General features: G+C 39.9%; 1 protein-coding gene and 1 long non-coding RNA gene across 3 annotated transcripts in view; one reads left to right on the plus strand and one right to left on the minus strand.

Moving 5' to 3' along the window:
* Window positions 1-329: 329 nt before the first annotated feature.
* On the minus strand, window positions 330-6,776 carry LOC309636785. The gene is made up of 2 exons (XR_014250228.1): window positions 6,068-6,776; window positions 330-3,158 (listed from the first exon to the last, which is right to left on the minus strand). It is a non-coding gene; the product is annotated as an uncharacterized lncRNA (long non-coding RNA).
* Window positions 6,777-12,179: 5,403 nt separating this feature from the next.
* Window positions 12,180-16,873, plus strand: part of GRM5 (glutamate metabotropic receptor 5) — a 543,363-nt gene continuing 538,669 nt past the window's right edge. Inside the window, exon 1 of one of the 2 annotated variants that reach the window (XM_082410113.1) lies at window positions 12,180-14,652. The gene's annotated coding sequence lies outside the window, so the exon portion shown is untranslated. The other variant, XM_082410114.1, reaches the window with a different exon arrangement.

The following is a 16,873-nucleotide window of genomic DNA, read 5'->3' on the forward strand; positions in this document are numbered from 1 at the left end:
CATCTTGGCTGAGAATCCCAGTTAGCGTAAGAAAGGAACCAAGAAAGAGACAAAGCAGAGAGGATAAGCAGAATAACTAGAAGAGGTATTCATTAATTTATTCTAAAAATATGTTTTTATTGCTCAGTGTAAGGCACTGTACTATGTTAGAAACATTGAGAGGAATAAAGCCTGGTTGCTCTTCTCAAGCACTCAGATATTATTAAAGCAACTTTCATCAAAATTGTTTCCAAATTTTCATAGAAAGTGCCAGAGGCTTCATAACTGATGCTTTCATGCATTTTAAAAAACTCCTCAATGGCTATGTTGTATTAGTCTAGGTGTTGCTATTTGGTGGTGCCTCTTTGATATCCAATGTTAGTAATTTCTGCAGGATTACTTTGATATCATGAACCAAAGGTCCATGAGGCACTTTAAGGAAGAGAATGGGCTGTTTCAAAACCCCTGAAAGGATTTTGTCATGATCCTCTTTTGTGATACTGCTCTTGCTTCCCAGTTTTATGTATTTGACTTTTAGTATAAGAAATTATGTGTAACAGTCGCTTTCTGACATTTGATCACAACATCTTAAATATGTTCTCCTGGATGCCTTTGGGTAGCAGCTTTACATAGTTCTATCCTGGCACTCACCTGACCATATTGTCTCTGTTTTCTCCCTCATGTTGCCTACTAGACTGTGAGATTCCCAGAACAAAGGGTAGTTTGAATATATGGCTTAAAATTAAAATTGCCAGATTTATTAAATAAAAATATAGAACATCTGATTAAATTTGAATTTCAGAAAAAAAATGTAGCGTGTGTCCCATGAAATATTTGGGGCATACTTAGATGAAAAAAATGATTTATTAATCTGAAATTCAAATTTAACTCAGCTTCCTGTATTTTGTTTAGCAACTCTACTTTAAAAATGTCTTAAAATCTGAAGAGCCTATAATTCTGTTTTTAAATATTATTTAATAATAAAGAACATGATTTAATCAGTAGCAATGGGAATTTTATAAATTACATGAATCCTATTATCGAATACTGTATTCTGGGACATATAAGTATATAAAACATGGGAACAAGTCTTTACAGGCAGACAGATAGGCTTTCACATACATTGGCTTTTAGAACACTGGGCTTAGTGCACCATAAAGTAGCCTGTAGAAAAACTAATGTTCCGGGCCTGTTAAACAATTCAAGATGTATCACACATTGGGTTTAAGTCCATTCACCGAAAAAACACTGTGCCAAAATTTTCTTTCACATAGCTATAGATTTCATATTACAGGGTCTGTTTTGTTTGTTTTTTGGGGTTTTTTTAAATTAATTAATTAATTTATTTTTTTGGCTGTGTTGGGTCTTCGTTTCTGTGCGAGGGCTTTCTCTAGTTGCGGTGAGTGGGGGCCACTCTTCATCGCGGTGTGCAGGCCTCTCACTGTCGCGGCCTCTCTTGTTGCGGAGCACAAGCTCCAGACGCGCAGGCTCTGTAGTTATGGCTCACAGGCCTAGTTGCTCTGCGGCATGTGGGATCTTCCCAGACCAGGGCTCAAACCCGTGTCCCCTGCATTGGCAGGCAGACTCTCAACCACTGCGCCACCAGGGAAACCCCAGGGTCTGTTTTTTAACCATAGTATTAATAGGTATTAATTTCAGTTTCTTCATGAATCATCATTTATCAAAGTCAATGAAAATCAATACATGTATTCATTTCAGTAAAGATTTGTTAAGCTGCTAAAATGTGCCAGTCCTAACCTAAGCAAAGCCCTAACCAAACATGGTGGCATAACAGTGAGAAGAAAATGAGCATTCATAGAAATAAAATTAGCCATATGTTCATAGAAATAACATCAGATGATCCAAACAATAAACAGTGAATACCTATATTGTGGAATTCTGTGATTATAAAAATTTGTGGAACTTTGGGAACAAAATAGGAGGTCCACTAAGTACTTCAGAGCAGGAAAGTGGTCGAGTGATATGAGTGAGTTGGGGATACCAAGGTTACATAAGAAAGCCTTTAGTTTTTCCTATTATTCACATCTAAATTCAATGTATTATTTACCAGTTTTCAATTGGTAATTGATTCTTTATAATAAAATATACAAAATTATTAAATAAAAAAATAATCGGATTAAAATATTGAACTATTATGAATCCAAAAAAATTGACATCTTAAATTTAGATAGAACATGTTTATAGTAGAAAATACCAAAGTTTCTAGGGAACTTTCTTAATTGTATTTTGCATATTATTTGATGCAGGAGAGCCATATTCAGAATGTTTTAAATTAAAAAGTTGATTATAGGTTATTAACTTTATCCTCCTGAAGCACAGCTTATGCCCTCAATATAGTTCTGTTTCCTCACTGGCTCTTTACTGTAGTTCCTATGTTTCTGTGGAAGAAGGACATCTAAGCTTAAATGCATTTCATGAGAGAAAGAAACACAAGGCTACTCTACTCTGTCTACTGTCTATTTAACTAAAAATTTAACTTGTAGAACTCCTTAGCTCTTGTTTACTTCACTTTCTCACACTTTTTTTTTTAATGAGATGATAATGTATTGCCTAAGTTAAGGGCATTTAAGTTAAAGACAATCTTCTTTGGGATGCCAAGAAGGGAAGAAAGATTTTAATTCTAAGATTCTGAAAATAAGTGATGAGAGAAGATAGATTTTTCTTATTGTTTAAAAGACTATGAAAATAGTCACCATGGAAACCAGACATGAGTCCATGGAACATCAAGAGATCAGAAGAGAGGTCTTGAGCTGAGACTCTGAGTCTTAAATTTGGAATGCTGACATAGATTTTAACCCTCATTTGAGGATAACTTCTTCATAAACTGTGTGATTTATTTTAGATTACACAGTCTTGGAATTTGATTTTTGTGTGTGTGTGTGAAATTCTACTCTGCTATTTTCTTTCTCTTTTTATTTCTCCTTCCCTCTCTCTTTCTCCCTCCCTTTTTTCTTCTTCCCCTATATCACTCTTCCTCCCTTCCTCCCTCCTCTTCTTCCTTTCTTTCTTTCTTTTCTTTTTTTCTTTCTTTCTTTCTCTTTCTTTCTTTTTTTCTTTCTTTCTTTCTTTCTTCATTCATTCTTTTTTCTGTTCTTTCGCCTCCTCCTCTATCTGTTTCTTCTTTTCTTCTTCCTCTTCTTCATTTTTTGATTAATGACCTATGGTAGGACACGTGAAAAGAAAGAAGATGAGAGAAAACTGTGGAAAATAGTACAACATATTAAAATCTAAAATGAGAGCAATACTTGGAAAATATATCACTTAAATATTCTGACCTAGTGAATATTCTAGCTAGCTCAGAGTGAACTCGTAAATTTTTTTTAAATGTTGAACATTTTTTTTTTGAGGATCTTCTTATATAATTACATACAAATAAATAATAATATGTAGTGAAAAATAATCATCAGTTAGCATATTTATAAATACAGGAAATTGTTTAGAAAACAATCTCAAGTAAAACAATCAAAATACAATTTACATACATGTACAATATAAATGTAACTAGACTCTCAGAAGGTTGAGGTTATTGCACTTTGTAACCTCTGTACTTAGTGCAAGAACTGATATGTAACAGCTGCTCAGTTGATATTTGCTTAAGAAGTCTACAGATACATCAAAATACACACACACACACACACACACACACACACACAGACACACACACGTATAATTTTAAGAAGTTGAAAATAAAATGCAAAAAAATAAATAAAACCTACTTTATTTCAAGTTGCTGGACAATAAAATATTTTTCTTCATTTTTTTGTTTTTACTTAGGACATTGACTCAATGATCCTGCAATATTTTGAACACTGTTATTCCTGAACATATTTTCATAAAATGTATTTTTTTTTTTTAATTATTAACATCTTTAATTATTATTTATTTATTTATTTTTTGGCTGTGTTGGGTCTTCGTTTCTGTGCGAGGGCTTCCTCTAGTTGCGGCAAGCGGGGCCACTCTTCATCACGGTGTGCGGGCCTCTCACTATCGCGGCCTCTCTCGTTGCGGAGCACAGGCTCCAGATGCGCAGGCTCAGTAGTGGTGGCTCACAGGCCTAGTTGCTCTGCGGCATGTGGGATCTTCCCAGACCAGGGCTCGAACCCGTGTCCCCTGCATTAGCAGGCAGATTCTCAACCACTGCACCACCAGGGAAGCCCCATAAAATGTATTGTTAATGACTTTGTTTTCTTTCACTTTCCCAGAAATGAAATGATACCTATTTAGTTGAGATTTTATACTAAACCTATTTTATTCTAGAATACATGAACCTAGTATGTCAATATTTAAAATTTATACAATTTATGTGTCAAAAGGTAGGGGTGTTTACAGGGATAAAAGGCAGCATAATGGAAATAGCATGTTTTGGGTTTCAGAATGTTATTTTACTTTTTAGAGTTGCTATTTTAAACTTGTGTGATAGGGCAAAACTACTTCACCTCTCTGGGTTTTACCATCTACTTCCCACTATTGATACGAAGAATATTTGGAGATGATATGTGTGTTTCTGATTAAAGTATGCCTTTAAAGTGTTTATAAATGTGAAATGTGGGAGTTCATTTTAAAAGATTCCAATACTCCAAAGAAGCTAAAAGGGCATTGATCTCATAAAAGTCATTTTATTTTCTTGTGGTCAAATTATGCTTTGCTTAATAACTTGGCACCTACACACTTATTTGATATAATTTATGCCAAGTTAGTTTAAAATAAACACAAAGGGTTTAACTAGACTGGCAGTTGTTCTGAATATTAGCTGCCCATTAGAATCATCTGTGAAGCTCTCTAAACATCTAATTCCCTGGCTCTCCACCTGATACCAATTAAATCAGTGAATTTTAAAAGCTATAGATGATTCTAATGTTTATCCAAAGTTCAGAACCCCTAAACTAGAAAGTCTACAGATCTGAACTCATTTTAACTTACTTTAGAATCTAGCTTATGAGAATCTGGATTGATTGATAGAATGTATTCATTAATTTATTCATTAACTATATGTCTGGTAACCACTGCATGCTAGGCACAATTCTAGGTATAGGGAATGTTTAAAATATGGTGCCTACCCCTAAAATGTTTGCATTTTATCAGAGAAGGTGGGGACCTAAATGAGTAATTATGATTTAATATTATACATGTTATGCTAGGGCTTTAAAGCAAAGCTGTATGGTAGCACAAAGAAATGGTGCGTAGTCCTTCAAGAGGATCGGGCAGTGTTTCATTGGAGCTGATTTTGAAGCATTGGTATGCATTCATTAGGAAAAGAGTAGGATAAAAATAAGAGCCTTTCAAAAATATTTTTTACCAAGTCATGATAAAAATACATACTGTGCTAGGGAATGGCAAGCCAGTTATGAAGAGATTAAAAAAAGAGGATGGGGCCAAACAAGGAGGAGACCCAGGTGCTGTGCTTCAGAATTTGAACTCTATCCCATGGGCATTGTAGAAATGAGAGTACACAGCAGTTTGTTAAAAAAAAATTGGATTAGTAAGACCTTCTATTCTTTCTGAGTGTCCTGAAGATACCCATTCTAATACAAAATTTAGAAAGCCCAGTGTTTCATAGTTCCTTGGATTACAAATTGCAATATAATTATAGGAAGCTTTTTCAGTTGAATGATGACTGGATCTAAAGTACTTACTAAATTATTATATGCTAATAATAGCTAATATTGCATGATAACTGTGTGCAAAGCACTGCTCTAAAGACTTAACAGTAGTTAACTCCTTTAATACTAACAAAGACCTTAGGAAGTAGTTGCCATTGCCCTCTGTTTACTTATAAATAAGGAAACTAAGGCACAGAAGGTTAACTAATTGGTTCACACACACCTGGTAAGCAACACAAGCAAGAGTCAAATCCACGTAGATTGGCTTCAGAGAGCATGCTCTTATGTAGTATACTGCTTCTCATCTACAATAATTATAACTAACAATGTTTCATATGCTTACTGTGTACCAAGCTCTGTGCTTTACAAGTATAACTTATTTAGTCTTCACAATTAACTTATGGAACTAGGATTTTCCCCATTTTACAGATAATTAGGTTAAGGAACAGAAGTGAATGCTGTATTACTTCAACTGTAGCATGTGCTCTTGGTCCATCAGTCAGGATCCTTGATGGATCCATGTGTCTAGCACAGCTCAACATCCCTGCTAAATCTTAAAGAAATGTAAAAAATGAATATTTAGTAACATAATTTTAATTTTGTAGTATTACTAAACAAATTTTTAGTAACATAATTTAATTTCATAGTAAACACCAATTATCAAGTTTCTGTCATTGCGCTGATTACTATATAACTTTAAATCATTTACTTTAGCTCAATAAGCTACTTCTAAGAAAATGAAACATTGAAAACAACAGAAATCTCCTAAATCACTACAATGAATGTTAGATATAGTGTTGGATTTCAGGTGGTTAAGATTCTTTATAATTAAACATATGAATAGATGCAACAGCTGTATGTATACCATTGAGAGCATAATTGTCTCATGTATACAGTGTGAAGTTTCCAAGGATTCTATTAAGCAATGATTCCAAGGCTCTGTTTTGAAGAATAAAATCCTCTGTATAACCTTACTTGGTCATTTAAATGCAAAACAATGTTGCTGCCATTAAGTTTAATCTATTTTTAATTGTAGATGAAAAAAATCACTGCCTTTGCCAAAAGTATTGACTAAGAATACCACAAGACTTTGCACTGCAATTTATATGCATTAACAAAGAGATGAACTCTAGTAGACTGGAAGGTGTTTTTCAAATTCCCAAGTGTCTCAAAGAATAGACCTCAAGTCCCAAGCTACATGTCGAGTGCCTTGTCCATTCTAATGTATTGATGTAAATAGCTGGAAATTTAAATAAACTAATCCTCGTTCCCATCATTATCATCACCAGATATCATACACTTACCACATTTCAGGGGCTAGACAATTGCTTCACATCCATTATTGCTTATCTTAGCAGCAAACCCACTACATAGATACTATTATTTATGTTTTAGAGAAGGAAAATAAGACATTTCTGGCCAATATGAAAACAAAATTGAGAGGAATTTCCTTTTGTTATTTATGATCCTAATAATCCAACACCATTATCAAAATTCTTGCCTCCACATAGTATTGTACGGGAACAACAGAGCCAGATTGTGAGCGAATGTGAGAAAAAAGAAACCATGATTCACCTGAGATCTCTATAACACTGTTTTAGTTGACAAAGTGACTTTATATATAACCAAGAGAAATAGGCATTTTTAAAATTATACTTTCCATTTTCCCATTTTCAGGTAAGGAAATTAGGTTTTGAGACTCAATAGATTGGCCAAGTCCCCTAGTCAAGTAAGAGCCAGAACTAGTTTTCAAATGCCCATCTGTTAGGCTTGAAATCCAGTAGGCACGAAATCCGGTAGGCACTATGATACACCCTTTGGGTTGGGGCTCAGAATCTAAGTGGATCTGGCTATTCATTCTGGGCTATCAGGGAAGTACTTTGCCTATTGTAATGACAGTTAAGCATGGCCAAGGATCACAGAGTGAAAATGAGGACCTGTGCTTGCCACGCGTATGCCCTGGTTGGACAAGGGCTTTATCCTGGAAAACACTGACTGAAGTACTTGTAGTTTCCCAAGTATTGAGAGAAAAAAAGCTCTTTTATTATTGTATTTTAACCCAGTATCAAGACAAACTAAACAATTCCCAGGGTGATATTCTAAATTTGTCCTGCCTGGAGAATAGAGACATAAGTGACACTGGACCTATGGGTAACAACTTCTTAGAGTTAAATTTCCATGTTATGCCTGGAATTATTTAGTTTAGATTGAAGTTTTATATAAGATAATGTAACAGGAAAAAGGTTTTTATTTTTGCTGTAAAATCTTCACTGAAGATTGAGTTTTTAAGGGTCATTTATGTGAGGGTCTATGTAATAATATTAGCATTTAGAGACAGCAAGAACAACACAATTCTTTTTCTAATAATGGACGCTTTTTCTTATATTAGATAATGATAATTAGTTAAGACATTTTCCCTTTTCTTTTTGTTTGCTAGTGAACTCATCACTAAATATTTTCCATAGATCACAGATACTACATTAGTCAAAACCACTTGGGTGTCAGCTCCTCTTTCTGCATGGTTTTCATTTTATATTTCTAATGACTTTTATATATAGTTGTTTCACATTTAGAAAGTAGGCAGATTAAAAGTATTGAATAAAATCAGATAAAATAACAAGCTCCATTTGCAGCTGAGCAAACTGAGATATACTGAAGATTGTCCAAGCTCTACTTCATTGACACCAATGTCTTTTCAGTTTTCAAAACATGGCAAGTGTTGTATTGCCTCAGAAGTTCCAATTGTCGATCCCTATGCCTGTAAACGCCCTTCCTTTCTTCCTTCGCTCTGGTCAACCATACCTCCCCATCACCAACCCACATAAACACAAGCACACACACAACATTCTCTGCATAGTTGCCTCTAATGGATCTTTGCCTGTTATTAAGGCCTCAGAGAGAATTTTTTTTTTTAATGTTCTATACAAACAAGATACCCAGGCCCCTCGTCATGCCCTACTATTCTTTATAACTTACCTTGTCCAATTCTTCATTGCCTTCCACCCACAAGTTGCAAGACAAATTACTTAGTTAGTTTGTGTGTTCCTAACTTGACTTTAAGCTCCATGAGGACAGGGACTAATTCTATTTCAATCATCATTGTATCCCCAATATCTAGCTATGACTGGCACATAGTAGTTTAATAAATACCTAATCAATGGCATGAACAAACCAATAAACATATAAATGCTCATATGCACATACCTAATAACTATAGGTTTTCTAAAGTTAAGACAGTATTTACTTATTCGGTTCATCATTCTATTACAGTCCCTTGTATAGTAACTGGCAAGAAAAAGAAAAGAAAAAGTCTTGATAAGTATTCATTAAATGAATGAAAATAAAATTCCCTCAAATAAATTATTTTAGGAAGCCACTTATAATCTGTTATTTGGCGGCTGCAGATAAACATATAGTTGCAAGACCTTTAGAATTACAATAACCCCTTTGGAGTCTAGAACATGAGCTGGTTATGTCAAGGAAGCACAAATGCAAAAACAGAATGCAAAAGGTGGGTAAGTGTGCCCAGGTTGGAAAAAAGTGCTGTCACTTAGTATTGCAGACCTCCTACAAACATGATTTACTGTCAGTGATGTCAGCTGGGAAAATGAAGGGCAGCATGTAACATGTATACCTCTATTTTCATAAATATTCATTTAAACATACTTACTGAGTGGCTTCTAGGTGCTAGAATTATCTTCTGAGTGTTTGGAATTCATCAGTCAAACAAACAAACAAACAAACAAACAAACAAAGATTCCTTCCTTGAGGAGTCTACATTCTAATGGAAGGGAAGGGAAGACACAGACAATAAACAATAACACTGAGTACATTATATAGTACATTGGACTGTATTAAGAGATAACGGGGGAAAATAGAGCTGGGTAAAAGGGATCAGGAGCACTGAGATTGTAAGGGAAAATAGTTTACAGTATTAAATATGCTAGTCTGGGAAGGCTTCATTAGGAAGGTAAGATTTTAGCAAAGATTTGAAGCAGAGGAGTTAGCACAATGATTACTTGAGAAAGAGCGTTTCATGCAGAAGAAACAGCTAATGCAAAGACCACTATGTTGGAGCATGTCAGGCTTGTTTTAAGAAATAGCAAGGGAGTCCTGGTGGCTGGAGTAGAATGAGCAAAGAGAATGATAACTAGGAAATGAGGTCAGAAAGGTACTGGAGTGGGGACACATTCTGTAGAGTAATGGTAAAGACTTGGGCTTTGACTCTGAGAGACATGTAAAGTTACTGGAGGATTTTGAGTTAAGCTAACTTCTTAAAAAGAACACTCTGGCTGCTGTGTTGAATATTAGCCTGTAGAGAAAAAGTGAAGAAGCTGAAAGACCAGTTTGGAAGCTACTGCTGTACCCAGATAAAAGATGATGGTGGCTTGATTCAACGTGGTATCTGTGAGGGTGGTTAGAAGTTGAAGGATTCTGGATATATTTTGAAGGTAGAGCCAACAGGATTTCCTGACAGATGGTCACGTGTGAGAAAAAGAAAGGAATCAATGGAGACTCCAAGTTTTGAACTTAATTATAAGTATAAATAGCTTTTTCATTCTTTTTTACTATTCTACATAAGAATTAAAATATTTTGATTACTAATAGCTCATCCTAAGGCAAAAGTCTTACCCTTGAGCAATTTATAATCAGAATTTGCTTTGGGACTGAAAACAATGGTCTTTTAATTTTAATTTTTACCTAATTCAGCACTTTACAATTATGAGATAAAGCTGTATCGTAAAATGTCACTGAACAATTTAAGATTATATAACATTGTTTTCCTTCTCACCTGAAAATATCACTGTTGTTCAACATGGGGAATATTCTTTGCATTCTAGCTTTTAGAGCATAGGACATGGATATGTCTTGATAAACTATATAATACATTTATGGAGTGCTTTATCATTTCTGACATGCTTTGAAATATCTTATTGCATCCCATCCTCTCCATAACCCTGGGAGACAGCCGGGCCGGAAATATGTGTAGGAAATTGAAGAATTTAAGTGACTTGAGTAGCCACCATGAGAAACCCTTCTTACATAGGCTCAGCCCACTCACTTGTGTGCTTTGAGCTAGTTCCAAATGATGAAAAAAGATGGGGAACTTATTGTGTTCCACGCTCATTCAAAGCCAAGTGGTCCACCCAAGGATCAAATCTATGATCGTCTTTATCGCCAATGCCTCAGTCAATTGGGCTAACAAATCATTTTACACATCAGACTTAATCACATTTCCAGAATCATCTAGTCATTAGTTCCCCTTTATATTCCTATTTTTGTATTTTCTCATCTATACCATCTTTTTCATCTTTCTTATTCAGGAAGGTCAACCAGAGCTTTACTGGCCCCTCTACAAAGTACTAAAGCTTGCTTTGCGGATTGCAATCAAAGAATATCAAAAATGAACAACGCCACCATCAGAGTACACATGAAAACGGGGAGAAGAAAGATGCCATTGTAAAGATCAACGAGGTGTGATAGATGCATGTCTTTTTCTTGTTGAATCCTGAAGCTATCAAAGAACGACTTGCCTTGCTTTCAAGGGTCTTGTGGGAAACCTACATTAGAAATGAATACATTGTAACCAACCTCCTGACTTCAGTGTCCTGCTCTTTTAACCTTTCACCCAACTGCTGCAAGCACATGGCTAGGGAAATATAATGAGAAATAATAATAATTATATTGTGCAATGTCTTTCTTTTCTTTAAGTCATGCGATTAATTTATACCAATCTCTTTTTTCAGAGGCAGAAATGAAGTCTGATTTCGGAATTTAAAGATAACCTGAGCATTTTTTTACAATCTTGGTCAGTTAGGGGGGAAGTGGGGGAAGAGAAGCAAAGTCATTTAAGGAAGTAAACAGATATTTAATTGCTACGGAGGAAGAAATTTTAATAGACGTAGAAAGACTCGTTTGTAAGAAATGGAGACAAATGCAAAATGGCATTATTAATAAGTAATGCCATTAAAGAGACAGTTCTTTCTAACCACTCACACCTCTGAATCATCTTGGGGTTCCCTGACTTCCTGGTTTTCTCTACCCTCCAGCAGTGACGCCCCTTCTCCCAATCACTGTCAGGGGTTTAAGTGCCATCGTTAGAGAGAAGCTTATTATCTACCTGCTCCTCCAGCTTCTCTATGACTGACACGCTACCCACGCCTCCCCGCACAGATCTTCTCCTTCCGCGGCTCCCGGAGGGAAGCCGAGGAGCTGCAGAGGGAGCCCGAGGCTACCCTCGCCCGAACCCGAAGACTACGAGCCTTCAAGACCCTCGTTACCCAGTGTGTGCGCGCCTGGTCGCTCTCCCGCCCCCGCCGCGCGCTGCAGGAGTAGGAGCCGGCCGGGCGCTGCGCTTCCAGCTGCGTCTACTTAAGCGCAGCACGCGCTCCCCGTGCTGGCGCGAGAGCGCGAGCGCCAACGCCGCGGGCCGCGAACGGAGCCGCTCCGCCTGCTGCCGCCGCTGCCTCCGTCGTCGCCACTAGCGCCCCAGCTGCAGCCCAGGCCGCTCCGCGAGCGCGGGGAGCCCGCGAGGAGCGTCTGGCTCGGAGCGCCAGGCTCCGGGCGCGCACCTGGTAAGCACCGCGCGTTTTTCTTTCTTTCGGCTCTTGGGTCGCCGCGGCAGTAGGAGCCCTCCGGAGCCCCTCCCCCAGCGCAGGGATGGAGAGCAGTCAGGCAAGGGGCGGGAGCTTAGGCGAAGGGACCCGGGAGGGCAGGTGGTGGGCAGGTGGAGAAGTGGTGGAGCCAGGGACGCTACGAGGTCTTGCAAGTTTAGGAAAGTCACCCCACAAGGACGTGTGCTGTGTGAATCAGACATGAATCTCTAGTCGGGAGCCCAGGCTACCGCGGCGTCGCTCCAATGAGAGGTTTATGAATATCATTTTGCTTGTATTTGCATAAGTGAGGAATTTAAGTGGGCTCGTTTCCATAGAAAATGAACTAAAAAAAAAAAAAAAATTCAGAGGAGAAAAAATAGAGCTCTGAGCCAAAGGGAGCGTTTGGACACCTCTCTTCCTCTCTCTTTTCTTGCATACTGATACATGTGCACAAAGGGGTGCATTTACCAAAGGAGGAGGGCTTCTCTATTTCTGAAGCCATTAGGTGTCGGTGGGAGGCTAATAAGAGCATTTGCTGGTGCTTCACCCTGAAAAGAGACACAAAAAGAGGGACCTGGTTGGGTGTAAATGCCAGTGTTCCATTTCTAAAATGACACTTCCATGACTACACTACCCAGGAGAGGTTTTTGAGAACAGGGGCCATTTTAAGGGGGTACACCTGCAACTCTGCACCTTTAAGCTCAAGTTTATGTACTCCAATTGGGGCTAGGAAGATATCCTTACCCTCGGTTCCTTTATGGGACTTTGGCAAAGGATGGGGTCAGAGAGAGGGATATGGAGGGAGAGGGAAGAAAAGAGAGCTAAATATGACTGAATGGGCTGTGTAAGGTGGTATAAGGAGCAGGAGCCTGGAAGTCAGGTTTGGCATAAATGTGTTCGTTTAGTATCACCTGGGTAGTCTCTGGGCTGTCTCTAGGAAAGTGTGTGACCTTGAACAAGTCCCTTTACCTCTGTGTACTCCGTTTCTCCATCTGCAAAATGTAGAGGCTCTTCTGTGTTTTGGGTCACTAAGGTCCCATGCAGTAGCAGTGTCTATGATTTTATGGGTTTGACGATCTGCATACAAGGAAGGAAGAGCGCCCAGAAAATCTGGATAAAGGAAGCTTCAACGTATTTTCCCTCAAAGTATCAAAGGCATTTGTAAGCTCTTGGCTTTGCTGTTGGTGTAATGCATGCTAAGAGGTCTGTAGAAATGGGTGAGAAGGACAGTCAGACACCTAGTTTGTAGCCAGGAGAACCTGGAGTCCTGAGTGCTGTCTGGAGAGGTTTGGATCCACAGAGTCTAAAGTCACATGCTTTTTTTTTTTTTTTTTTTTTAATTAATTAATTAATTTATTTTTGGCTGTGTTGGGTCTTCGTTTCTGTGCGAGGGCTTTTCTCTAGTTGCGGCAAGCGGGGGCCACTCTTCATCGCGGTGTGCGGGCCTTTCACTGTGGGGGCCTCTCTTGTTGCGGGGCACAGGCTCCAGATGCGCAGGCTCAGTAGTTGTGGCACACGGGCTTAGTTGCTCCGCGGCATATGGGATCCTCCCAGACCAGAGCTCGAACCCGTGTCCCCTGCATTGGCAGGCAGACTCCCAACCACTGCGCCACCAGGGAAGCCCATCACATGCTTTTTTAAAGGTAGCAATTAAAGAAGGAGGTTTGGTGGCAGGCTGTGATGGTCTTTGAATGAGGGTTTGGTAAAGAATCTGGAATTGATTCCAACACAAGGAAAATGAATGGCATCGTACTTTAAAGGTTGGGCACTCAGGATGGCAGGACGGCTTAAGAGTGATATTTGAGAAGACTGTAATCTGGACAGAAGGGTTAGGGGAGAGAAGGAAACATATTCTTCCTGAGACAAGGGTTCCTAGACTCCTAGGAGACTACTGGCATCTGCCCAGTGTCCTTGACACCTCTGCCACTTGTCTGAAGGAGGCACAGGTACACATTCCCCCTCAATACAAGCTCCTTCTTAGAATTTAAGGATCTGAATCCCAGCCATTGAGATGAGAAAGTTCACATGGGAAAACTCAAGTCCGAGGGGATGTCCCCCAACCCTCCCACCATGTGAGCATCTGGCCGTGGAGCCGGTTTGCCCATCCAGATTCGACCCGAAGTCTGTGTTCCTAAAGGAGCTCACTGTGCCACTTGGTGGCACCAAAAAGTTGCGCTGAGAACTGTTCTCTATAAATACAAACTACCACCCCTCCCTCCGCCGCGCTCTCCCCTTCCCCCCTTCTCCCCTTTCTCAGCAGCAGGGAGAATTGCTGCACACGCCGCCCTCAGCTCTGCTGTTCTGCGCGCACGGAGCGCAGGAGATGAGCTTAAGATCATATTGGGGGGGAGCCCGGCACTGGAGAGGCCGGCTCTGCCCCGCTGATCCGCGCGGCCCAACTTTATGGGGGGCTAGCTAGACCGCGCCTCACTGCCTGCTGCGCCGCCAACAGGGGGGTAAGCTTGCTAAGTGTCTGTTTACCCAAGTGTCCCCGGGCCCGGGAAGGATGTATGAGCTATAAGCTTGCTGGGAGCTTACAGTTTGGTTTGGGGGAGGGGGACGAGGGTGGAGCAGCGGGGGTGGCCAGAACCTCGAGGATGAAGTCCGCTCCATTTGCGGATGGCTTCAGTTAAACCTGTTGGGGAGAAAGGGCGAGAGCAATGGAGTAAATGAGGGAATGGCCGCAAGGGTTGAGAAGGGGATTCTGCATGCCTTCGGAGGCGAGTTCCCGCTCCCTGAGGGCCAGGTGCGTGCTTTTAGAATTCAGACTGGGCTCCTCCAAACCACCCGAGGGCTCAGAATTCAGAGAAGCGAAGGTGGAGAGGAAGAGGAAGGAGAATCGCTTCCCAGTAGATCGGTTAGCCGCGGTGACCAGGCGCCTGCTGCAGGAAGAGGGGGGACAGCGGGTGGTGCTGAAAGCACAGCGCTTTCGCTCAGGCTAGCGTGCTTCTTTCTGAACCCCAGTCTGCGCCCTCCCGCTCTTTCCTCTCCCGTGGATGTAGCTTTCCCTTCGGACACAAAGCCTGCTAGTTACCCCGGAGTGGCAGGCAGCATGAGCGGCATGCCAAGGAGAGAGCCCCGGCTACAGCGACTTGGGGAAAGAACCCGGGGCAGGCCCACGAGCTAGCCGGGTGACCAGAGCCTACCCTGGCACTTGGGACCTCGAAGAGGGAAGTGAGGAATCTGCCTGGGGGGCTCTGGAACTGGTGCTGGATTTCCAACTGCCCCCATTTCCCTCCGGAGCGGGCGCTGTGGGAAAGGGAAATCGAGGAGAGGTTAACAAGTGCTGGTGCTTATTTAGGCACTATCTTGGTGCTGCCTCAGCTGAATCGAAAAAGCTTGAGTGGCCAAGCAGGTAGATTCTCCCACACTTTACTTTCCGCTAAGAAACTGACACAGGTCAGTGGGAAGGCAGTGGCTTCCTCCCACTTTCTTCATTCTCTACATACTGTTTCATTGTTCTACGTCCCTTGAGAGTGATCTAGAGCTAATCTGTATCCTTAATGCTAACTGCTGGCCTTTTGAGGCAGCCAAGGAAGCACTGCCTTGTGCTATGTGCAGCCCCCCACCTTAGCTGCCGTGGGGCGAAGCTTAGGTTTTCTGTAGAATCCTCTTAGTTATACAACATTCTAGACATCCTTTTGCATTTTGGAGTGTTCAGGTATGCTACCTCTTGTTAGGTGTGCCTTGAGCTCCTCATTCCTTTCATGGAGCACAGGACATTTCCTCCTTTAATTTCTCTCTTATATCCATGCAGTTACACATTTAAGAATCAGTTGTGACTATTTTTGTCCTTTATGGATGTCAATTTCTGTTTCAAAGGATCTTTGGTTGGGACTTGAAAATACTGCTTTGTGAACTCATCAGGTTAATGCACAACCCAGCCTCCACCCTTCTCCAGTGGAAACCTTTTCAGCACTCCGGACAGATCCCACAAGGTTTGGTTTTTTTGTTTGTTTTGTTTGTTTTTGAAGAATGTGAATAGAATATAGTACTTTCTACATAATTGCTTTACTGCTTCTTTAAGAGAAAAGCTTTCCCTGGTCATTTAGAATCTGCTTGACAAAATATATAATTTAGGTATTTTCACTGCACCCCCTAGATCTTTGCTATCCCATGGTAATATTTTGGCTGTAGGCTACATTCAAAAACAAACCAAACTCTTGTTTGTTTGTTTGTTTTTTTGTCCTTGAACTTTTTATTCAATATTGTACTGGAAGTCTATGATGGACAGATTCCAAGGTAGTCCCCACGGTCACCACCTCCTGATATCCTTAACCTTGCATAATCCCCTTCCCCTTCAGTGTGCACAGGACCTGTGATTTGCTTTTATTTTTATTATTTTTTTTTAAATTTTATTTTATTTTTTAATACAGCAGGTTCTTATTAGTTATCTGTTTTATATACATTAGTGTATATATGTCAATCCCAATCTCCCAATTCATCCAAGAAACCAAACTCTTTAATGTTCATTTATTAAAGGGCATATTGAGATTATTTGGAGGAGAGGAGTAGTATTTGAATATTCAAGTACTTGCCCAGTTCTTCACTGTACTTTCATAGGTAGACATAAGCCTCTGCCATCACATCGTGGTACACATTATGGACATGATGACAAATGCCAAGATGAAAACTGAAAAATTCACTCATAGGTATTATGTCCAACCAGTACAAAAT

The sequence above is a fragment of the Balaenoptera physalus genome (assembly GCF_965194825.1).
Source record: "Balaenoptera physalus genome assembly, chromosome: 10".
Lineage (NCBI taxonomy): Eukaryota > Metazoa > Chordata > Mammalia > Artiodactyla > Balaenopteridae > Balaenoptera > Balaenoptera physalus.